Here is a 25,033-nt window from a genome sequence, read left to right on the forward strand (position 1 = left end):
TAAAGCCAAAATCGCATATAGTCAAAACTCATCGGGGTCAGTGGCAGACGGGATCGCCAAAGACATTTTCCCCAGAGGTCTGTCCCCTTTTTAATTTTTAAATATTTTTTGGCCATGCTCGTAAAGCTGAATGTGCACAAGTTGGTCTCTAAGGTCCTACCAGACAATTTTTTAATTTTTAAATTTTTTTTTTTGATATGGAAATGTAAGAACTGAATTTAAGGCTGGAGAAATCAGAGCCTGGGTTAAACCAGAATGGGCAGAATAATCTATCCCCAGCTCTTGAGCTACGATGAATTCCTGGTTAGTCAGGGATAGAAGTCCAAAAGAAAAACACATCAAAATATGCCCTGTGTGCAACAGGAGAATGACAAGAACATTTCTATGTCTCTGAAAATATAGCTCCTGTTTAAGCCTTAGCATAATCTGTCTTGAGCAATAACAACATTTGGAGGAGGAATTACAAGGAATGATTTTGGCAATCTGGCACAGATGCACCTCACTCCTGATACATATGACGGATTGCATTTGTTGGCTAGGCTGTTGTGGCACCACTAGCTTCCTCCTGGAAATTCAAGGGTTGCTGTTTTTTTCTTACTAGCAAGAGATGAGAAGGGGAGGGGGGCAGAATCTGGGTATGCAAGCCTTCCGCCTTCCCTGGACAAAGGTCTAGACGCTTAAAGTACATTTCAGGTCAAGACAACCAGTTTCAAGACAGGGGCTGTACACAGGTGGCGAAGCCCTTACCATAGAAATAATGTGAATATTAAGTTAATCAAAGAGGCTTGCACTGGAAGGGAATTAAGAGGAGTGGATTTTTTTAAGGGGAGGGGGAAAAACAGCTCGTAACAAGCAATCCATGTCACTTTTTCCCTCCTGCATCCTCTTGCTCTGTCCCATTTGTCTAGCAGTAATCTACATTTCAAATGATTACATGGGAAGCTGAAGTGGTAGTGACAAGGATAAACGAAGCTTGTTAAACTAATAGCTGCACTAATGCCCAAATATGTGAACTTCCCAGAGTCAGGCGGCATCCGAGGCTGCCGGAGCTGTCAGCCTGGCTCCCCCTGGGCTCGTCCGCCAGCGGCTGCCACATGATGAATGGCCCTGTCGAGTAAATTCATCCGGGGCCCAATTAAACAGGCAGAAATGAACTAGAGCCGTCAACCAGGGAGAGAGAGAGAGGAAGAGAGAGAGAGAAAGAGAAAGAATAAGCCAAAGACAGAGAGAGAGAGAAAGAGGAGGCAATAAAAGAGAGAGAGAGAGAGAAAGAGAGAGAGGGAGAAGAAAAAGGGAAACATATTCTCCACAAAGTCAAGGAAGCGCCAAGGCAGTGAAGTCATTCTGTCAGAAAATGGCCATTTAATGCTTTGCCGAGCTCACGACAGATATGTCATCGAAAGAAGCTTTAGTGGAGTCCCAGGGCATTTCATTTATTAATTATCAGCTTCAAGAGGGGGATTGGGGGTAGTCATGCTCCCCCCCTCCCCGCCTTTCCTCTCTCTTAAGCACTGTCAGCTCCCAGCCTTCCTCCTGTCACAGCCTGCACAGGGCAGCTGCAGAGAGCACAGAAGTTTGGCCTATCATGGAAAAAGCACGCTGATGGGGAGAGGAAAACAGGAAAGTTTCCCCCCTTTCCCCCTTTTTTTCATATTTCACTGATAGGTGGGAACCCCTCTGCGGGTTTACGAAAAATTCCTCAGTTGTCCCCCCCCCCTGCATGAGTAGGAATTTTGCTGTAGCTGTAATGCTGTGGCAATGTAACGATGGGGAAGAGACTGAGGAATTTTGCCATTGTTGTTCCTTTATATACCAATCCCCAACGCCTCACGCCATTGAACTCAAGGTGTACATATTATTTCTAGGCACCCATTGGTCACCAGTTCAGACACTGACCAGATTCAGGCCAGCTTTGGTTAAGTAAGGTAACATTCTCATGTGCCTTCCAACCATATCCTAGGATAGATTTTCACTTTTATCAACTCAGCCTTACACATACTGATCTGTGCTTGTTAGAGTCTGAGCTTGTATTCTGTTCATTTTCTGAAAAGACTGAATACAGAAAATGGTTTAGTGGTTACTTATCATAGTGTGGGACACTGTTGGCGCTGTGGGTTAAACCACAGAGCCTAGGACTTGCTGATCAGAAGGTTGGCGGTTCAAATCCCCGCAACGGGGTGAGCTCCCGTTGTTCGGTCCCAGCTCCTGCCAACCTAGCAGTTCAAAAGCACATCAAAGTGCAAGTAGATAAATAGGTACCTTTCCAGTGGGAAGGTAAACGGCGTTTCCGTGCACTGCTCTGGTTCGCCAGAAGCGGCTTAGTCATGCTGGCCACATGACCAGGAAGCTGTACGCTGGCTCCCTTGACCAATAAAGCGAGATGAGCGCCGCAACCCCAGAGTCGGTCACGACTGGACCTAATGGTCAGGGGGTCCCTTTACCTTTACTTGTATATACAAGTTAAGCTAGCTGTCTATAAAGTCCTGTCCGGTGTTGATGGTGATAGTTTTACTGTGTTTCTGCACCCAGTGAGATATTCTGGGGAGCAGAGGAAAAGCTGTTATTGTTGTTTTTAAAAAACTCCCAATACTTGGCAAGATGTTGCAGGCAACCATTTTCCCAAGTGGCTTGATGCACTCTGTAGTAAATTATCAAATAGTTCATCTATGTATGCTCTGAGAATAAGTGAGGAACTTTCAGAGTGAAGAGCAGAAGGTAAATGTATGTGAAGATAAGATTATGGGAGTTTTCCCATGATCTCACTTCAAATTTATTTGCAAATTCTGATGCTTAAAATTCTTCAGTCTCTGAAAATGCATTGAATATATACTTCTATTTACCAGCAGCCTCATACCTAATGTTGCTTGGGAATTCTAAGAAGCCCAAACAACAGTAAAGTTTTGAAAGGTTCAGTCCACCATCTTGATTCATTTTTTAAAATATATTTTTTTTCCGTTTTACAAAATCAATCACACAGTTAACATTCTTGAAAACATTACAAATAAAACAAGAGTATTTCGAATCTTAGGACTTCCCTCCTCTCCTCCATGGATTCTTTAAATACCTAAGTCAACTGCATATTATAATTAGTTCACCATCTTGATTCAAAATGGTGTCCAACTGTATCCAAACATAGACAAAAATCCCAGGAACCACCATGCAAAATTTGATTATGGTATCTTAAGAGATGTCCAAATGCATAGAGGACAGACAAACAACTTTCCAAAATACATAGTAGAAGACATCTTATGAGATGTAGTATTTGATATTTGTAATATCTTCTATACAGGTGGCAACTATTTCATCGTGTTCCACTGATGTGTGCATTGGTGGTACATATTTCTGAGCAAGGTATCAGGGGAGACAGCTTAGCTGGAACGCACTCAGAGCTCTTTTTTGTCTGCCACCTAGGCTTTCCTCTGAGATCCAGGAAGTCCAGTTCCTGACTCATGCATTTTCCTCAGAGCCAATGGGGTGTTAGAATCATAGAATTATAGAGTTGGAAAAGACCACAAGAGTCATTGTCCAACCCCCTGAAACACAGGACTCTCTTGCTCAACATGGGGCTCAAACCCACGACCCTGAAATTAAGAGTCTCGTGCTCTACCGACTGAGCTATCTACAGTGTTGTGGGTAGAGTGTATCAGACTGGGACCAGGGAGACTCAGGTTCAAATCTCCACTAGGTTATAACACTTGCTGGGTGCCCCAAAATGTTATTTTTATTTCAATCAATCCCAGTTGTTGACAAACCAAGCTGCCTCAAGGAATGGAAAAAGCATATTTCTAAATTTGTTGGGGGGGAGAGCTGTGAATTAAACATAAAATTTTGATTGATACGAAAGAAAGAGTGGGAGTTGCCCTGCCAGATCTACAATTGTACTATGAGCCAGCTTGCTTGTGTTGACTAAGGGAATGGATTGTATTGGAGGATGCACACATTTTAGACCTAGAAGGCCATGATATGAAGTTTGGCTGGCATGCATGTCTTTGGTATGGGAAAGCTAAAATATATAGTTTTATGAACCACGTTATCAGGAGAAATTTGTACAGAGTCTGGGGAAAACACAAAAATTTGTTGGAAAGAAAAACAGCCCTATGGTTGTCGTCAATTGAAAAAATTACATGGATAGACAGTGAGCGACCTATAGAAATCTGTTCGACTTTTCTGGAAGCGAACCCAAATTGAAACCACTGGAAAAAGTAAGGAGCCAAGTTACTGATTGACTACGATATCACCAATTACATGATATGTTTAAATTAGAAGAGAAAAATGGCTTTTTGGACCAAAGCTCACAATTTGAAAAGAGTTATTGATGAACAAGGAATAATTATTGTCCAAAATGTATAAACTATTATTGGAATGGGAAACAAAAGATGAGCTGGAAAAAGCATCAATGACCCACTGGGTAATGGATATAGGATGTAATATAACATCTGGGAGAAACTTTGGAAGAATGATAGAAATTTACTGCATGCTACACACTGAAAGAGAATTATATGAAAATGATCCATAAATGGCATTTAACTCCGAGTAGTTTGGCTAGGATGTATAATGTGGAATCAGACTTAAGTTGGAAATGCAGAGAAGTAGAAGGAACTTTTTTCCATATGTGGTGGACATGCAAAAAAGTTAAAGTATATTGGGAAATGATATATAATGAGATGAAAAAATGTTTAAAACAACTCCCCCCCCCCCAAACCAGAGGCATTTCTGTTAGGTATTGTTCAGACAGAGGTTCCCAGGAATCAGAAGAGCATATTCATGTATGCAACAACAGCATCTCGGATTTTGTTAGCCCAAAAATGGAAAGTGAGAGAGGTCCCTAGTAAGGAAGACTGGCAACTTAAAATGATAGAATATGCAGAATTAGCAGGTCTAATAAGTAGAATAAGGGAACAAGGGGAGTGGAATTTTTTTGTCGAGTAAATAGAAAATAATTGTGCACAGTTAAAAACGCTGGCAGTTTTAAAGTAATTCAACAGTTTAACATATTTTGAACTGATGTAAGATAGGAAAATTAAATTAGATGGATATAATAACTAGATGGGAAATTAAATGGGAAACCCAGCCAGATGGACGGGGTATAAATAATAAATTATTATTATTATTATTATTATTATTATTATTATTATTATTATTATAAAATATACAGGAATGGTGGATAAGTTAAATTAACCTTGGTAGGGGAAGGAGGGAAGTCAATGAACACATGGTTTAATAAAGTATGTTTAATTTGAAATGTAAAATTTGAAAATTTAATAAAATTATGATAACGCTTGCTGGGTGAGCTTGAGGTAGTCAATCTCCCTCTCAGGCTAATCCACCTCACAGGATTGGTGGTGTGAGGCTTATTGGAGGAAGGGAGGATTGTAATACACAAATAAAGAGATATTTGGTTATGCAAGAAACTGAAATTAGCAGAAGCTGCAAAGTGTTTTAAATGAAAACAAGCTATTTCTATACCCCCAGTTCCTAGGAGTCTGATTCTGCAAGGCCAAGGAAAAGGAGCACCATGACTGTACCCTTGTGAGCTGAAAACTGGCATAATCACGCTAGATGCTGTCTCTGGACACACATCAAACACATTCAGAAATGAAATGGGAGGGTTTTTTTTCTTCTCCTTTGTGGAATCTATTTGTGATTGGTGGGTGTGCAGGGGGTGGGACAGGAGAGAAAACAGGGCAGGGGATATAATAAACATGGAGGAACCTCATGGTGGCATACATGGTTCTCCCCTCCCTCGTTTTATCCTTACATCAACTCTGGTAAGTTAGGCTGTGAGATAGCAACAGGCCCAATATCACACATGAACCTTATGCCTCAGAGGGTCTCCACAGCTCCAGCACTCTAACCATACTAGTGGTGCTACTCTATGTAGGCTGTGATGCCTGGAGGCACAGGAAACTTGAAGAATCTAATGTTGGGGCAGATCTTAGCTTCATGAGGAACTGGCTTCCCTTTGTATGAGTGAGTGTGCGTGACGGGGAGGACAAGTTTCTAGCCCTCATGGCTGTGGAGATATGCTTGACGGTATGCAAGCAATCCCTGAATTAAGATTTGAGGTTGTGACTTCATTTGTCTACGGGGCTCCTTTGCCCTCCCCCCATGGCTACAGACCCAGAATAGGGCAAAACAGGAAATTGTACAGATTGGCAAATGATAACTGATGCACTGAGTGTAGCTATTCCTGGCTCGAGATTGGAATTGCTTTTGCATAATATTCTACATTCCTTTAGTACAGAAGACACAAAGCCCCAGGCATCCTGTGAGCCAACCCTTCACTTCTGTTACAGAGCTCTTCCTTTGTGGAACAAACAAAAGGTGGCAGTTCAGTCAATAATTTGTCTTTGCTGCTCTGATCCCCTGGAGTCTCTTCCTTATTCTGGCAAGAGGTGTTCCTCTTTTCTCGGCCTCAGGTCCCCTTGCTTTCACAGCAATGTTCTTTGGTCCCAGAGGGGCAGCCATCCCATACCTTTGGAACTGAAACCTACAGACGCTCTCTCCATGGATCAGGCAGCAGGAGGTGTGTGGCAGTCAGCAGAGCTTTTTACTGCCTGCCCCAGAGGGACCACAATCCCCAAACTCTATCTCTCAGCTCCGATTTCCTGGTTGGCCACCCATCCCTAAGCTTAGGCTGACCCCCAGAGCTGGCTAGCACACTGCATGTCATGTTGTCAGGCTCACCCTGTCAGTAGTAGCCTATCAGTGGGCAACAATGCAAGTGACACTCCACATCACTCGCTCTCATCAGACCGCCTTGCATTCCTGGTAAATAAACAACCCTTTGGACGCTTTGGTGTTCTCTCTCTCTCTCTCCTTGTTGGAGGGGGGGAAAGATCAGCTTACATATTCTGAAATGTATTTTGGAGCTATTTGCTTCTTTTGGACCACGCTCTGAAAAATGGCCCCAGTTTCATTCCAAAATAACTTTTCTTTCTAAGCAAGACTGGTGAGAATGCTGGGTATATGAGAACAGGGTGGGAAGAGATAAGAAGACACCCCTGTTTTGCCTTAAAAAGGTGAAAAATAAAATATATACTTGCTTGAAAACACGTTCAAGCCAGCTCAGGAAGCCAGACGGCAAGTTAGTGGTGCGTGCATTACCCATGTTTACACTCTCATGTTTCAAAAGGATTTCCTGTTATTGGACTGGAAGCCCTTGTATGAGAAGAGAAGGACTGTTTCTTCTGTTTGTTTTTCGCCAGAAACATTGTCAAAATGCAACGGGGAGACAGTGAAAGAGCATTTTTGTCCATGGGACGCAAAATTGCTTTTTAGGTTTTCGCTCATGCTATTTATGTGATCTTTCTCGATGCAGAAGAGAACAGGGAAGAGAGGCATTTGTAATGCAAATGAGCATTCTGTGCCAGGCATGAGGCAAACCTAAGGAGATGAATATAACATTTAGGAAACATCTGAAGGGAGCCCTGCATAGGGAAACTTTTTAAGGTTTAAGGTTTTTATATATGCTGGAAGCCACTCAGAGTGGCTGGGGCAACCCAGTCAGATGGGTTGGGTAATAATCATCATAATCATTTATTATTATTATTACTACTACTACTACAACTACTAGATACACCACTTGAAGTCTCATTTGAAAATCCCACAAAGCAAGGAAAAGCCATACGTATGGGAATGTAAGCTAATTTATAGATGTTCACATTCCTTCCTTCACACGCCCGTCACAAGAAACTTTGCTAAACCTTTCAAGGTGGTTTTAGTAAAGTAAAGGGACCCCTGACCATTAGGTCCAGTTGTGGCCGACTCTGGGGTTGCGGCACTAATCTCACTTTATTGGCCGAGGGAGCCGGCGTACAGCTTCCGGGTCATGTGGCCAGCAGGACTAAGCCGCTTCTGGTGAACCAGAGCAGTGCACAGAAATGCCCTTTACCTTCCTGCCAGAGCGGTACCTATTTATCTACTTGCACTCTGACGTGCTTTCGAATTGCTAGGTTGGCAGGAGCAGGGACCAAGCAACGGGAGCTCACCCCGTCATGGGGATTCAAACCGCTGACCTTCTGATCGGCAAGTCCTAGCCTCTGTGGTTTAACCCACAGCGCCACCTGCATCCCTTTCAAGGTGGTTTTAGCACCTGTATAAAAAACTTGCGCAGAACTCTCCAGTTTGCCTGAAGTTTGGCTTGAGCTGAAATGCATTGGCACCTCGTGCTTGTAGACTCTATAAGGGCATCTGACTGGCCACCATTGAAGGATACTGGACTAGAAGGATATTTGGTCCGATCTCCTTGTGTTCTTCTTATGTTCTTCTACTAGCTACCTTGATGTATACACAATGCATTGGACAATACTTACTTCTGATTTCTTGGGTGTTAACAGGTAACCAATCCCACACTCTGGCAGCTTCACAGAGTAGACAGTTCTGGTGCAGGGCTTCAGATCACAACCAGAGGCATTTGGGGAGGATAATATGGAAGAATGTGCATCTGCACGCACCCAGGTTCCAAGTCTTGTCCCGTTATTGCTTAGTCTTGTGTACTGATTCAACCTAGTAAGAAAAGAAATGAAAATAGCAAGTTGTATTTCTCATGTGCACATCAGGAAGCTCAACCCTGGATCGGCAGCTGGCTTCCCATTCCAGACAGACACTTCCCCTTGTTTTTAATGCTTGCTTTTTTATTGTGTTGATTTTTCATATTGTAATTTTATTGCATTTTATGTTAATTTTACAGTTCTTGGGTGCTACATAGGAACTGTCCTCTGCACCAGCCTTCCCCAAGCTGGTGCCCTCCAGACAGTGCCCTCCAACTCCTTTCAGTCTCAGGTTAGGGAAGAAGGTTACTACACAATTTGGCATATAAAAATAAAGCCGCTAACCCAAAAATATAATTAAAGGCAAACAAGCATGTAGATCCAGGACCAGCCAATACTGAGCTACTTCTCCAGGACACTTTTAAAAGAGAACTTCCATCTCCCATTTCCTGTAAGTCAACACAGCCTAGATTGAAAACGATGATGTGCTGTTGGCTATCCCTTGCACATCATCATTTTCAATCTAGGCTGTGATGACTTACAGGAACATATATACAGGTTTGTCTATCTACAATTTTATTTCTCTATGGGGGAGCAGGGAGTATTCACCAACTGCTGTGGAGATGCTGGGCAGGCAGTGTGTTGGCAAGACACAGATATTGGCCAATAGGGACCTCCCACTATTTTGCTGCTTCAAAATGAACCATGTTGTGTAGAATCTACCCGCCCCTAATATCTCCCCAGGACAGTAAAATGCATGTGTACTTGGGAGTTTGGCAACAAGGCTATCAAATCAAACCACCTCCATTACTCTACAAATGTTACATCTTCATCTTTAAATGTACAGGATTATTTGCTTTAACAAATGTCATCTTTCTTCACAGTCAAGATTTTTCATTTATTTTCTTTTAAAAAAAAATCTATTCACTAAAATGCTAATGATAGGCAGTGATTAGAAACTGCTGGCTGCTTGAGTTTTGAAAGTTCCCTGCGGGCTTCACAGACATGGCTTGTAACTTGTCAGTTCTAGAAATGTTCCCAACAAATCACACAGTGCTGTATGTATTTAAATATATATTTCATTTCCTTAATGCTTCACTGTCTTGAATCCAATAGGGACGCTCCCGTTAAAGTGATGAAGACCACAATATTGGTTGCGAAGTCAGATTTGATCGAAGTTTCTTGCAGCAAGATGCTCTTAAGATACACAGAGGAAAAGCAGCTGGCAGCCACAATTAGGAATGCTTATCTTAAATAAAGCCTAGGATTGTTTCAGAACAAACCTGTCAACAATGACTGGATTTTGAATGTGTTTTTAACATATAACAATGGAAGGTAGCATCAAAACCGCTGTTCATATAAAGCATGTTGTCATAGGTCATTTTGTTATGCTGTTCAATTTTTACACTTTACTTTTGGCTTGGGTCTGTTTGGGGGCACAGATGGGATATTCTGCCTACCTGTGTTGGTGGCAGCTGAAACTGGCTGGGACTCATCTAAATAGAAAGAAATAAAATAGGTAATTATTTTGTTTGGCAAAAATCAAGGCTGCAATGTCCTTTTGCTTTGGTCAGCTGATTGTAGCAGTACCTACTTGCTTGCCACCTGTTTTTTTGTATATTTGTTAATAAAGAAATCCCCGTATTCAAAGAAACTATACTGTTGAACAATGTATAGAAGATGGTTGCGCATCACCATGCTTAGTATATAGCTTCCCAGATGCATTTGGATAAACCTTTTTTGGAGACAAGTGTTACTGTATATTGATGTGATACTATATTGAAGTGATAGTGAGTTGCAGAGTATTATCCTTTGATTTTTGTTCCATTAATTCTAGATAAAGGGAACAGTAGCTGCTATGGATGACTTGTAATAATAAATAGAATGCTCTTTTGGTTATGAAACATAACATATTTGAGAGAATACTAATTTCTGCTTTCCTACTAAATGGTAAGAAGTCTCAGGGCAGCTTTACAGGATCAATTTCCTCATGAGGAGAGCATTCTGAAGACTTGTAGCGTTTTATAACATCTGTTTATTAACAAATATACAAAAAAGCACTAATTATATGGTGACTCCTCACCATATTCAATTATCATGAATACTAGTCATGGTTAAATTTACCTTCCATGATTTTGTTAACTTCTTGCTCAAAGCTATCCAAGACATTGGATTTATTTTACTTGTGGTATTTTTATTACCTTAGTCTGAGCCTTAAAAAGCACACAGAGCCTGAAAGAGGACATGAGTAAGAGTGTCACTCTTCCAAATTCCTTCTTCAGAGAAAAGGGATCCACCTTCATCACCTCTGACCAAGGACCTGTGAGTGGGTCTCATGGACACCAGGGAAGACCATTTTGGTGACCCCTGAGCCAGGGCAAGATCTATGCTGACACCAGACCCTCTTGAATCCCTCTCCTTCTCCCTCTGTCTCACAAAATGGAGAAATTGCAAAAAAACAAAAACAAAAAACCCCAGGGCTTCCTAAGAACTGGGTGTTAGCATGACACCCACAGGTTACTGCCCCCACATATGTACCTACATAAACAGGACTGTGATTTGCACAAGGTTTTTTAGAACTACGCACTACAGAAGAACAGCAACCTAGAATTGTGTCCATTGCTGATATAATCATTTCATATATCACAGCCAATTTTCATTTGTAATAACAGCAACACATGCTCCCAAGCAAAAGGGTTTTAAGAAAAGTAGCAGCTGGGAGGGAAAAAAATACCCCAGATGAATTCAGAAAGGAACGGTCTGCTTTTCATAGTGAGGGATGAAGAAAACTTCTGTCAAAGTTGCAAAGCTTTTCAACAACAAGATTCAACTTTTTTCTTCTTCCACATTTTCTTTCCATTTCTTTCCTTTTAGGATTAGGGTATGCTGGTTTATTTCTGGCTGAGCTGAAATGCTTAAGGAAAAATATATATGAATGAATGAATGAATGAATGGTGTTGGTGCATTTTTAGATACTCAGCCCTGTTCCTCTTTCTTCTGCAAATGAAACAAAGGGAATGAATTACAATCATTGGTGGGATGGGGGGGGGGGGAGAGAAAGGGCAAGCAGTCACACTGCTGATTAAAGAGGAACAAAAGCGGCATGTTTTGTGAAAAAAAAGATTATATTGCTCATTAACTGTTTCAGATTTTGTTAAAGTACAGACCATTGTAGAAATAAGACAATTAGTGAGAACACATGAATAGATGATCCTCTTCCCAATTGTGCAACAGTAATGAGAAGGAACAGAGGCTTCATAATGAGGAGAGGGTGTGTGTGTGTGCGCGCGCACATAGGTGTAGGGACAGATAGATAAATAGATCTTCTAATGAAGCCTTCTTCCCTAGAACTGAAAGTGCTTTAAAATTCTCCATGTAGTTTTCTTCATAATGTAGAAGTGCCACTGCAGATTCTTTGCACAACCCTTGGCAAGTGGTCTGAATCTTCTTCATTCATCTCTCCACCCACCAAGCTTCCTTTCTCTCCATTTGTCAGCACATACAATCTATCTATATTTCAAAAGTGTATTAGAGGGTTTGAAAAGTTACAGAAAAGGGCAATTACAGCTGAAACCCTTTAGCATACTTACTTGGGAATGAATTCCATTGTTGTGTAAGATTTGTTGGAGAAAAACAAATGCGTTTCCTTCTCTCGAGTTTGTAGTTAATGCATGTGGTACTTTAAACCACATGAATGCACTGTTCGTCTAGCAATCTAATCAGCATTGGCTTGTAGTCTTTGCTTTATCTGTGACTATGTTAACACCATCCCTAAAAGCCGAACCATTTTGCTTGTCAACTTGTTGAGACAAGATGTCTCCTATTTCTCACCTATAGCTCCCGCCGAGATAAATCTGCTCCTGCATGAATAAAGCCTTTGAGCTCCAGAAATTGTGATTATTCCAATTTAATTCACTCAACCTGCAAGGTCTGCTAACAAGATTCATATCTGAGCAAATATGTACAGGAGGATAAAGCTGGCCAATGATCAAAGAGATGGGACCTTTTCTCTTTTTTTGCCTAAAATGAAATACTGTATTTGGGTGGAGTGGGGGAGTGAGACCATGAAATCTTCCCGGGGTGCCCATTGTCTTAAATCCCCCTTCCCCAACTCACTGCGTTCCTTGGACATAAGGTGCTGAGGTCAATTACCTATTTCTCCCTTGAAACATACATAAAGCTGAAGTTTGAAGACACTCATTCCCACTCCCTCTTTCAGCTCTATGTGCCTTTCAAGACTTGTATTGCTTCTACTGGATCTGTTTTACGCATGTTCTTTGGGAAAGCAAGGGGTGGGTAGGTGTCCTTTCTCTGCATGTGGGGAGAGAAGAAGTGACCAAAAGGGGTGGTACCCATGGCCTTGCTCAAATATCCAGTGTGCCCATCAGCCTTAAAATTACTCCAGCAATCATCTATTTCTTTTAAATAATTCTCAGCAGCTGTAATCCAGTGCTTTAGATGCACTCTTTTCCTTCCATTTGTGACCCTTGGGCTTGAGGTCACATCTAAAGATGTTTGGTAAAAACTCAGTGGCAAAGCAGATGCACAAGTCCCAACCCCAGTCTATGTTATGCCCAGTGAATAGTAAGGATGGGAGGTTCTGTCATTTTTGGTTTTCTCAGCTTATCATTTTCCCCACCTTAAATTCAGTTCTCTTATTTACTTATTTTTTTTATAAAAAAGCATGAAGAATTTTCAATGTATAAGTGTGATTTTCTGTCAATAAACATGTTTTGGTTTGGACTAATGTACACAGTTTTGCAAACAATTTATCATAATATAATGCATTTTTGTATGTGATTTTTGCTAATATCTTCATTTTCCAGTCAATGTTGACACTACTGGGCTTCTTGATCTGACAATGACTCCTTAAGTGAGGACTATTCCATATTTTGAGTACAATAAGAAGCAGTAGTGGTAACAAATAGAGTTGGTGAACTCTAGATTTATTTTAGTAGATAACTATTTAACAGAGAAATGCCAAGTACAAGTAGCTAGGAGTTCTTTGCAATAAAAATAAAATAAAATCCGGCACTGTTTGCTTGTCCAGAAGGAACAATTAAAGAAGTTGTCATTGCTGATAATTTTTACCCAGCTCTTACACTGCGGCAGCAGGCGTAAGCCCAGGCTAATGGGGAGGAACAACAACAAACAGCAACAACCCACCGAACATTTAGGGAAGATTTGAAAGACTTCCTTTGGACATGGTCCTCTCTCGCCAAGCTCTGCAGCCAAGAGGCCGGCTGGACTTTTCAAGCTAATTTTTGGCCACCTGCCACTTCCAGGCTGATGAGTCCAGTGCAATAGGTTCCCGGCAGGCAGAAATAAATTGTAGGGCAATCTGTATTTGGCTAGCCTTTCGTTACCTGTCACCCTCTGCCTGAGTGCATCCTTTGAATTGTATTTTCCCTGGCAAGTTTTCCGGCACACATCCCCTGTCCCCGATGCAGCTGAAATTGGCAAATTTAAGCAAATGCCAATAATTCTACCCCATCCCTAAATCTCTTTTGTCGTTGTCAATGGACCCAGCTCACTAATGATTTCTTAGTGTTTCAGCCTGAATGGCTTCCCATAGATTTTCCTTCCTTTTGGGTTAGGCCTGGAATTACCATTGGGTATGTTTCTGTCATACTGTTCTTTCCCCTTGCTTGGGTCCCAGCTGCTATCTATATACATTCAAGGCTGCAGAGGGGAATTTGGTATTAAAAGGGCGAAGAAGGTTTTCTACGCAGGCCACATCTTTATATGCGCTATGCTCCTCTAACACGGCACTTCATCAACTTCTAATTATGTCTGGTTGACAAATTTCTAGCTCTTTCAGCTGGAAATGGAGTGTCTTTGACTGAGCCCATTAGGGCTCGTAATTTTTGATGGTGGGGAGGAGTTGCTTAAGTGACTACTTATCCTCGTCGCCCCCCCCCGCCACCCCCAAACACTTCCACTAAAACTAAGTTTATGTAACTGTGAGCCCAGGTTCATTTGCTTTCTGCATAGAGGTCCCTAAGAGAGAGGGAAGGAAATTATATTCTACGTTTTAAGTTGTGTGCGGTTGCTAAATTACATTTGGAGTGCATTATGTTAACCGTTAAATGGAGGTGGGATTGGGAGAATAAGGTTAATAAAGTGACTAAATCTGACAGGGGATGTCACTGAGGAATAGCGTTTCTTAAGCCCTTGCTTCTCAACTGAGAAGACGGGAGGGGGAGGGGGAAAAAAGGGGGGAAACACACATTCACACACATTTGAATAAATAGTAAGGGGCAAAACTGGGCAGAATTGCTCAGAGCCTAGTAAGCTTAGGCCTTATGTTCTGCACTCAAAAACCATCCTTATTGGGGCTGCGATCCAAATTGAATAAATTTTAATAATGTCATTCTATTAGCTTGAATCAATCAGCCAATTGCATTTGCTTAAGGGTAGAAATATTTCTGCAGAAAGAAGCATTCTTTACTTATTGTTTGGTGATGCACATGTGTGTGTCATAGCAGGCATAATCTTAGCAGAAGCACTCCTCTCGCAAGAAAGAGGAAGAGAAATGCCACCTTTAAAGATGGTATAAAAAATAATGTCTTAATTTTTTTAAAAAAAAAAATCTGCTGCCCTAGTTAATTGGGGCATGCCTTTTTAGTCCATTTCTGGTGGTGTCACATCCACTGCCCTGCCATTCTTGCTGGGGGGACCGAAAGCCTTTTCTTCTTCCCTCTCTCTGACTGCAATGGCAGGGAATTAACTATGACGGTGAGGGTTGTTCAATTGTGGGACAAATTATATTAGAAGGCGGCCGACTCTCCCTCATCGGAGGTTTTTTTAAGCAGAGGTCAGGCATTCTTCAGCTTGGATTCCTGCACTGCAGGGGGTTAGACTAGGTACCCTTGGGATCTGATCCAACCCTACAATTCTGTTATTCTGGGACAGAATACACTGGCACAGACAAATCTATCATTTTCAGTTCTCTGAGTTTCTTACTTTTCCAATTATAAATTCAGATATCCACATTTCCACAACAATTTGCTATTATAAAAAATATACCCTCATGAAAATGGGACAGGGTTTGATTGGGAATTTCTCTTAATAAACATACTTTTGAATGCAGCGTTGACTAATATACACATTTTGCAAGATAGTTCCATCAAGCAAGCTGAAATGTCAGCTCACTACCTCAAGAACCTCCTCTTCCTCCATGAGCCAACCCAGACCTTGCATTGACCCCGAGGCCCTTTCCCATGTGCCCATGTGGAGGGTGTCAACACAAGAACGGGCCTTCTCAGTGGCAGCTCCCCAAGTATGGAACACTCCCACAAGGGAGTCGCACAAGGTACCATCACTGTGGTGCCAGGCAAAAATGTTGATTTCCTGCCAGGACTTTGGCCTTTAATTATCTGTGGCCTCCTTTATCTGCTGGGATGCTTTGGTCCTGCCTTTAAATAAACATGAATGCGCTTTTAGCTATTATTCTGCTTTAGTTCTATGCTGTTTTTCATGTGTCTGCTATTCTTTGTAAGTTGCTTTCAATTACTTTTTTTGGGAGGGGGTAATAACTAATATGTTCATGAATCCTCTTCTTCCTCCATGTTAGCAAACTAAGAAGTCATTTTGAGCCTACTCTAGCGGACAGAGGGGTTTTCTAAAATTGGTTTCAGTCTTTCTGATGGTACATCACCAGAAAGTGGTACTCCAGATTTTGAGTACCTGACCTTTTCCCTACAATAATTACCAATGAGTGTCTGGCCAATCGTAACACTTCACAGAAAAGCCCTGCTTTGGCAATGTCCTTCCCATCCTCTCTACACCACCTTCCCTACCTGTCCTGCTATGATAGAACAGTTTCAACTCTGAGATTTGACTCAAATAAAAACTGACAATGTCGAGACATTTTAAGTACTTGACTACAAAGGGTTCATGCAATTATCTTTTGTCAGAATTCATTTTGTCAGCTCTGTACAGTGCTAATATCTTTAGGTAGTCTGGAAAGAGAGAGAGAGAGAGAGAGAGAGAGAGAGAGAGAGAGAGAGAGGAAGGAGTATGGGGAGTAAAATGCCAAGAGAAACAACTTCAAGTTCAGGGTGATCTGTGATTAAAAAACTACTTGCGTATGCTAAATTACTATCAGAGATTGAGAGAACTTCAAAGATAGGTGGGTCTGCTAATGATGTCAACCTATTAAGAAGATGGAGATAGAATGTGTTGCACCAGCACTGAAGCAAGAAGCAAGCATTGTGTGAATATACCCCCTTGTGAATCAGGCCTCAGGCGGGGTCTGTTATTTTAATATACTTATTCACTGAAATGCTTTCTGAAGAAAGGAAAGCAGGTGTTTTATGAAAGATTCTGATTCCACAGCTGTTAGAAAGGTTGCAGCGCTCCCTAAACCTTGGAACAATGTTCCTAAACCTCATTGCAAGAAGTGAGGTTACAGGGAACCAGGCAGAGGGCCTTTTCGGTAGTTGTGCCCACCCTGTGGAATGCCCTCTCATCAGATGTAAGGAAATAAGTAACTGTACAACTTTTAGAAGTCATCTGAAGGCAGCATTGTACAGGGAGGTTTTAGTATGTTTTTTGTATATGTTGGAAGCTGCCCAGAGTGGCTGGGGAAACCCAGTCACATAGGTGCAATACAAATAAAATCATCATCATCAAACTGTGTTGCGGCACCCTCATGTGCTACAAGGGACCTTGAACAATGAAGACAAAATGTTGCACACATCTACCGCTCCATGCCACTCAAAGTGGAGTTGCCATGTACAGGAATAATTCCCCCCCCCCCCTTTCTGCTTACATGTTGTCAGCAATGAGTTACGAGTGCTAGCGAAGATAAGAGTCCGGGAATCCAGCCATATTTACAGGATTTATTACTCCTTTGAAGCTATGTACAAGCAAGTTCAAAAGTTTGTCACTTCCATGGCGGGTCAGTTGTCCCGACTGGCTTTCCTCTTGATCTCCCGCAGCATAACCACCTTCTAAGCCCAGCCCCCCTCCTTCCTCTCTGATGAGGGTGGCTTGTCCCCGGAAGTACCTCCCCCCTCTCAGATTCATTACCTCCTGACAGCTCTTTTTTTAAATAAAGTTTTTTATTTATACAACAAGGAAAAAAACCACAAATACCAAATTACACACAAATTACAAAAATAACCATAGACACATAATTTTCTTAGCAAACAATAAAACATCTATTGGTCTTAACACTAAAGACCCAACCCCTCCTGACAGCTATTCGTCACCCTCCTCGTCCGAGGAAGAGCAACTGCTTATTAAAGGACCCTTCTCCCGGTAAGTTCCCATTCTCTCCCCCTTCTCTGGCTCCAGTTCCCTGACACATGTGGGGAGTGACATCATTATGAAGTAATGAGGCACCCGAATTCCCTTCTGCAACCTGTGCCATAGCTAACATGATCAGGGCAGGAGAAGCCAGAAACGTCACCATTGTTTTACTTCCTTCAGAAAAATTCAGGGCAGCTTATAATGGACTCCCAGACAGTCCATGATCCAATCACCAAACAGGGCAAAACCTATTCAGCTCTCTCTTACAATGAACAGCAACCTGTACCATCAGACCATTTTGTGAGTTGGCCTCTTCTGTACTATTTGAAAGTTGTCCTGTGGTTGGTAGCATGTGTTTGGGGCCACTGGATGTCAGTGGCTGCTGCTGGGATAGCTGGAAGACTAGTGTGGTGTCTAGAAGCTACTCTTAAGTGCTTAAGATTTCACAAAGCTATATAAATGTAGGAGTGAAGTGCCATGAAGCATACACTGCTCTGTGCTAGGAAGCCTCAGAAGAAACACTGGTGACAGGGCTCTCCCTTCCTTGGACTAACAAGGAGATGCTTTTCAGACGTGTGCTTATTTGATAGCCGGAGGAGACCTTGGATCTGCTGGGGTGCTGCACTAAAGATTGACTGCTGACATTTGAGTCTGGCAATGGATGCCTGTATCTATAAGCTGCCCATAGGGTCAAGCATTGTCTAAGGATGTTGTGGTGGCTGGCCTGGTCCTGATTCAAGGAAAAACCAGATCACACCTTTTTAAAAGAAGGACACTGAGGAAATAAATGGCCATAGCGCAGTGGCAGAGCTTCTACTTTGCATGCACAAGGTCAAGGGTTCGAGTCCTGGCATCACTTGGTAGGGCTGGGAGAGATTCCTTGACTTAAATCCTGGAAAGCCCTTGCTAGGGTACACAATACTGAGCTAGAGGAACCAGTGATAGACACAGCGTAAGGTAGTTTTCTATGTCCCCAAAGAAAAACCCCCAATACATTTGCATTGTGTGTGCAGTTAACTTTCAGTGCTTCCCATTATCTTACTTTTACACACACACACACAGCTCATAAAAGTGACTGGAGGTTTGCATCGATCGCTTTTAAAAATTACTTAATTTTCAGCCATTCTTCAGTTAACAGATAATAGGGCTCCTCGGGATACCAAGCCCCATATTAAACTATCACTTTTTGATGACTTTTTTTACAAGCCAAAGGTCAGCATTGAAAAGCGGGGGGAGGCTTAAAATTCATCTTACTTAGCATGACCTCCTCAGGTTAGGTTTGAATTACATTTCCAGATGGCCTGTGAAAATCTTTCATGTCTCTCGCTCCATTAGTTGGTACGTTTAGCAAAGGTTGGGTAATGATCAGACATACTCTTTTAGTCATGAACAAGAATCTGCTAGCAATTGTTCATATATATATATATATATATATATATATATATATATATAGACACACACACACACACACACACACTTCTGTTGTCACTGCCAGGCCTTCAGGTGCTGAGTCCTGGGACGGTCAGATGCCAGCGGTCGAAAAGGCTGGAGGGGGCCAGAGACAAGGAGACAAGCAAGGAGAAAGGTTGTAGATCAGCAAGGGAGCATATAGAGGGTCTTAGGCCTTAGTGCCATTGGGTTTTGCCATGTACAAATCCGTTCCACTTCCCAGTGGGGAGGAGTTGCGGTGGACCACATGGCCACCCACTCCCCTCTGGGGGAGGGGGTCAAAGTCCCACGTCACCCAAAGGTTCCTAGCAGCATTATTCACCTGGCAGCCAATCTGCTGGCTGGGGGGGGCGTGGCTGGGCCTAATTTAAACTAAGGCACAAGCCGGAAAGCTTCCTTTTGGGTCACTTCCTCGATCTCCCTCCCTCCCTCACTATTTTCAGGTTTTGGATTTGGCCTTGCTATGGACCTCGGTTGGTCGCCGTTGAGGGGCCTGGTAGGAATTTTTCCACTTGGCAAATTGGCATGGGTCATTTGGTTTTCACCTACCTCATAGCAATCGTCACAACTTTGTAAGGTTTGGCAGTTAGGCATTGGTCGCTCTTATGATGGGGGAGGTGAGGTGTGGCCATCACCTGCCCCTCCAAGCTTAAGGGTATTCCGTTAAAGGAATCTGGGTGTGTGGATCTTGTCCGAAGTCCGGGGCTGGGCTAGGGCCATGCCACGACCCCGTCAGGAACCCAGGGGGAGCTCGAGTTGGTTTGCATCGACGGGGCTCCCCCTACCAGGGGTTGACCCTTACTGGACTCCCTGCGTAACGGGCAGGAATCAGATATAGTCGGGTCAATTCCAATCCCTAAGCAAATACTCCTCACATTCTGTAACCAATAAAGTGGTGGCCTAAATTTGCCCAATAACATTAACCTAATCACTCCATGTGTCCTTGTGTCTTATTCATCAATGAGGGGGTGGTCTTGGGGTCTCGACATGCAGTGGGGGTATAAAGGCCAATGAGATGACCACAAGGCAAAGGAAAAGATTGGAACCCAGTAGTAGTATGCTCTGGAACCATGCAGCGCAGCTCTTGTTTGTCTCACTGAGCTATATAGTCAGCAGTTAAAGGGGATTAGCAGTCCTGGATCACCTGCCTCCCAGAATCTGGAGGATTCTGGAATTAGCCTTGCCACCAGACAAAAGGTCCAAACTGATAGAGCTAACTCCAACCACATGCTCAGCAGTGCTGAAGTGAGCTGCAGGAGCAATACAGTTTCTGCTCAAGTGCTGGTCCACGGGACTGCTGATTTTGCCCTTTTGCATGGAAGAGGATTGATTCAGACAAGCTGCTTGTGCGCACAAAACTGTCTCAGCACTCAGCCTATGCAACTGGGGTGATTTAGGTTCACTTCACACAGGATCATGAAAGCAGGAGTGGCTGGCAGGGTGGGCTGATGTCAGAGAGCCACTCTGCCAACACTGACATTACTGCAGTTTACCAGGACCGGGGGGGGGGGGGGAGCAGCAGGGTCTGGGCTGCACAAGTAGCCTGGTGGCACTAACTGGGTGCTCCCCCTGGTAGAGCTCTGACCTTGCCACTGTCCTGTCCTGCTACTGCCTTGCACCAGCAACATAGGAGCCAACTCCTACGGGGCAAGGTCCCTTCACCCCCCAATGAAATATTTGAGGGGGCTACCCCCCAAGTTGATGGGCATTCAAATGGTGCACTCCATAATGTCATTGATTATGTGGGGTGGGGCTTACCTGGTCCCCCAGTATCTTATTCAAGTGATGCTGGTGTCAGGAGGGTGACTGTGGCACAACTTTGCCACACAAGTGACTCTGGAATGAGAGTCAAATGGTAAAGCTCTTCCTGGACTGTGTACAGTGGAACCTCAGTTTTCAAGCGTCTCGGAAGCCAAATGTTTCAGTTTTCGAACGCCGAAAACCTGGAAGTAATTGCTTCCACTTTTGAACGCGCCTCAAAAGTCGAACGGCTTCTGAAGCGCGTTTCTCAATTTTCCCAATTGTGTTTGCTGACTGCCCACTGTGCCTTGGTTGTCGAACGTTTTGGAAATGGCATGGTCTTCTGGAACAGAAAACGTTCAACAACCGAGGTAGGTAAAGGTAAAGGTACCCCTGACCATTAGGTCCAGGTGTGGCCGACTCTGGGGTTGTGGCGCTCATCTCACTTTATTGATTGAGGGAGCCGCTGTACAGTTTTCAGGTCATGTGGCCAGCATGACTAAGCCGCTTCTGGCAAACCAGAGCAGCTCACAGAAACGCCATTTACCTTCCCGCTGGAGCGGTACCTATTTATCTACTTGAACTTTGACGTGCTTTCGAACTGCTAGGTTGGCAGGAGCAGGGACCGAGCAACGGGAGCTCACTCTGTCACGGGGATTCGAACAACCGACCTTCTGATCGGCAAGCCCAAGGCTCAGTGGTTTAACCCACAGCGCCACCCGCGTCCCTGTACCACTGAACTATTTCAGACAGCATGTTGAGGACTGGATGCTTCCTCCCCAAAAGCCTCTCTCCCTATTGAAGCTAGTATGCCAATGAGAAGGGTTCAGTCTACACTTTTCCCTGACTTGCTAGTTTTCAATATGCAATTCTCTATGTGAAGGAACATTCAACTATGTAGAACATTTATACATGCAGAAAAGGAAAGGAAAAAACTGCCCCTGGCAACGGGATAGCTCAACTGGTAGAGCATGAGACTTTTAATCTCAGGGTCATAGGTTTGAGCCCCACATTGGGCAAAAAAATTCCTGCATTGTAGGGGGTTGGACTAGATGACCCTTGTGGTACCTTTCCAACTACAATTCAATGATTTGTATTATTCTATGACCCGTCTTGGCCAGTGCAAAGCAGATGAAGCAGCAGATTGGCCACTTCTCTCTATTGTTCTTCATTGGGGGTTAGGGTTACAATTCCCACAAATAAGGAAGCAAATAGATACCGGTTTAATAGAAAATGAATTATGGGCCACTCTAACGTTGTAAAATGGGGGTGTGATTACATATTTAAAACTTGTTTCATTTTAATTTTTTAAACAAATTAAAATTAGGGATATGCTCCGAGAAGGAGGGAGAGAAACAGATATGATGTTAATAAATGGCATCAGATAATATTTAGTCTCTCAGGTTGCCTTTTCCTTACAGCCTAAAGTGCAAATGGCATTTTTCTAACTTCCAGCTACCAGGGCTGCAGAATTTCTTCCCATCACTCAGAGTGAAACAAGAGCCTACCAGCAGCAGTGAGGGTCATTTTCAGTTTCCCACCCGGCATGAGAATGTATTATTCTGGGAATGATGCAAGGGCGCAGTCCTGCAGGGGCAAAAATGTAATGTTGGTACATATCACGATATTGCTGCTTTAAGAGAATCCATCTTCCTAATAGGGTGACCAGGTTGCATGGAAGAGGGAATTTTGGCAGGGGCAGCTTATCATGCAGGGAGGTGGTGGGCGGGGGAAGCTGCACCCTGCTGGAATTCCCTCTTCCACGCATTCTGCACAACTGCTCCTTTTACTTGCAGTCTGTAAACAGACTGGCCATATGATGATGAACGTCAGTTTCTAGAGGTCAAGCAGCACTGAAGAAAACTTTAAAGTGCATTAAATAACTGCCAGAGATCGTCAAACCTTTGCCACCAAAAGATTTAAATGACAAAAATATTCCCTATTTTTAGAAAGCTCAAGTGGACTTCATTTTTCAGAAGTACATGAAAAAGTGGAAAGCTTGGAATTCAGAAGCTGGGTTTTTTTCCAGGCAACAGATGCCGATTCAACAAATAAGTTTTAGCTACACTTGCATTTTCATAGTTATAAAGACAGTTGTTGCCTATATTGTGGTGTGTGAATTCTCACTCTATTTGGGATGTTCACAAATGCATTAATTTTCTAATCCCTTCTCTAGCAACTAGTTCCTTCTAGGAATGAGAAAACTTGCTAAAATTTGTTTCTTCTGTATCTGCAGATCATGGCAACAGTCTAACACAGAGTTAATTGTGTTCCAGTCTGTGAGTGTGAGTAACCACACTGGAACCTTCATTCAAAGATTATTTCCACAAAGTCAAATAGATATAACTAGTATATTATTGAATTAGGCACTTGTGGTGGGCATGCCCAGGTGGCAAATTTTGGGGAATAAGTATTTAACAAGATAAGGAAAATTACACATCTGCATGTCACCAAGTCTTCAGAACTTGCGTTACTGAATCTTTGTTCAAATGAGAATCAGGGCTTGGTGAATAAACTAACTGGATTTCTCTTAGTGGCTGCATGTATGGTTGTAGCCACATTCTGGAAGGACTTAAAAGATGAGGACCGGAATGCCTGATATAACAGAGTATGGCAAATCTGCCCTAATAGGAAAAATATGATTCACAGCTTAAGACTGACAAGATGAATAAAGTACAAAGATACATTTGCAGGAGAATAGTAGAGATTCATTTAGTTTACAAATTCTCCAGAAAATCAAGGGTCATTTCCAAAGATTTCTACTAACTTAATAATAACATGCTTTACAGGTGCATGCTGCTATTAGTTCTGGTGTATGTATGTCAATATAGGTTTTCATAATGTAGTTTTGGCGGGTCACTAGGGAAATGACAGAGAAAAACAGAAATAAAATATTACTGAATTAATGAAAAAGCAGAAATATTGCAGTTTCTCCAATTTGTCAAAATTCTGCTCTTTAAAGCTCAACTGGAGCAAATGGCAATCCGCTGAAAACCCAAATAGCCATTAGCTCGGATTCAGTTGCAAAGAGCAGAGTTTTGTAGTCAAAGCACAAGAGCAAAAAATGTGGGGGCACTTAGACACGGAGCTTTAAAGCACAGCCCTGGAATCACAGAATTGTAGAATTGGAAGGGAAACAAAGGGTCATCTAGTCCAACCCCCTGCACTGCAGGAATCTCTACCAAAGCATCCATGGCAGATGGCCATCCAACCTCTGCTTAAAAACCTCCGAGGAAGGAGAGTCCATCTCTCAATGGAGACCATTCCATTGTTGAAATGCTCTTGTAGTCAGAAAGTTCTTTCTGATGTTTCTGGTAACTTGAATCCATTGGTTCTGGTCCTAGCTTCTAAGCCTCTGCCTGGAAAGAGTGGAACAAAAGCTAAATGTGGATAAGCGCTATGTATGAAAACATAATGCAGTTAAATGCACAACTTAACAACATGGGCTTCTTCTTTACTACTACTAGTGGTACCTCGGGTTAAGAACTTAATTTGTTCCGGAGGTCCGTTCTTAACCTGAAACACCTGAGACACCACTTTAGCTAATGGGGCCTCCTTCTGCTGCTGCCGCGGCCACACGATTTCTGTTCTCATCCTGAAGCAAAGTTCTTAACCTGAGGTACTATTTCTGGGTTAGCGGAGTCTGTAACCTGAAACGTCTGTAACCTGAGGTACCACTGTATATTTCTTTTTGTCAGGGGTTATCAATGGAAAACTCTGCCAGTGTGGTGTGTCATGTTTGTGAAGAGACAGCTGTGAAATGAACATGCTCAAATGTGACTGCATTGTGCCCATACTTTCTCACAGGGGATTTATCAAGAGAGAGGTATGCTGGTATCAGCAAAAGCTAACTTCTTGGGGACCAATACCTCCTGGCCACGTTTGTTGGAGATTTTCTTTCCACTGGCTGTGGTATTACTGCCAAAAGGACTCCACCCCAGATACCCATCTTGGGGAATGAAAAGAATATGGATGCTTCTGGAGTGCCCTACAATTTTCTGACTGTAGATGAGCTTGTCAGGGTGGAAGCCTGGCCTGGTCTCACTCAGTAAAAATTATTGCCTCTTCCAGCATGGAGTGCCTGAGGACTGGGC

At 42.8% G+C, this 25,033-nt stretch overlaps 1 long non-coding RNA gene across 4 annotated transcripts in view; it reads right to left on the reverse strand.

Moving 5' to 3' along the window:
* The window catches only part of LOC308466307, a 101,706-nt gene that overhangs the window by 53,051 nt on the left and 23,622 nt on the right, over positions 1-25,033 (reverse strand). For 3 of the 4 annotated variants that reach the window (XR_013980707.1, XR_013980708.1, XR_013980709.1), the window contains exons 2-3: positions 9,953-9,988; positions 8,316-8,508 (exon numbers count right to left, since the gene is read on the reverse strand). This is a non-coding gene — a long non-coding RNA (uncharacterized lncRNA). The remainder of the gene's footprint in view (positions 1-8,315; positions 8,509-9,952; positions 9,989-25,033) is intronic. The other variant, XR_013980710.1, reaches the window with a different exon arrangement.

This window comes from Podarcis pityusensis (assembly GCF_964106645.2).
Source record: "Podarcis pityusensis genome assembly, chromosome: 17".
Lineage (NCBI taxonomy): Eukaryota > Metazoa > Chordata > Lepidosauria > Squamata > Lacertidae > Podarcis > Podarcis pityusensis.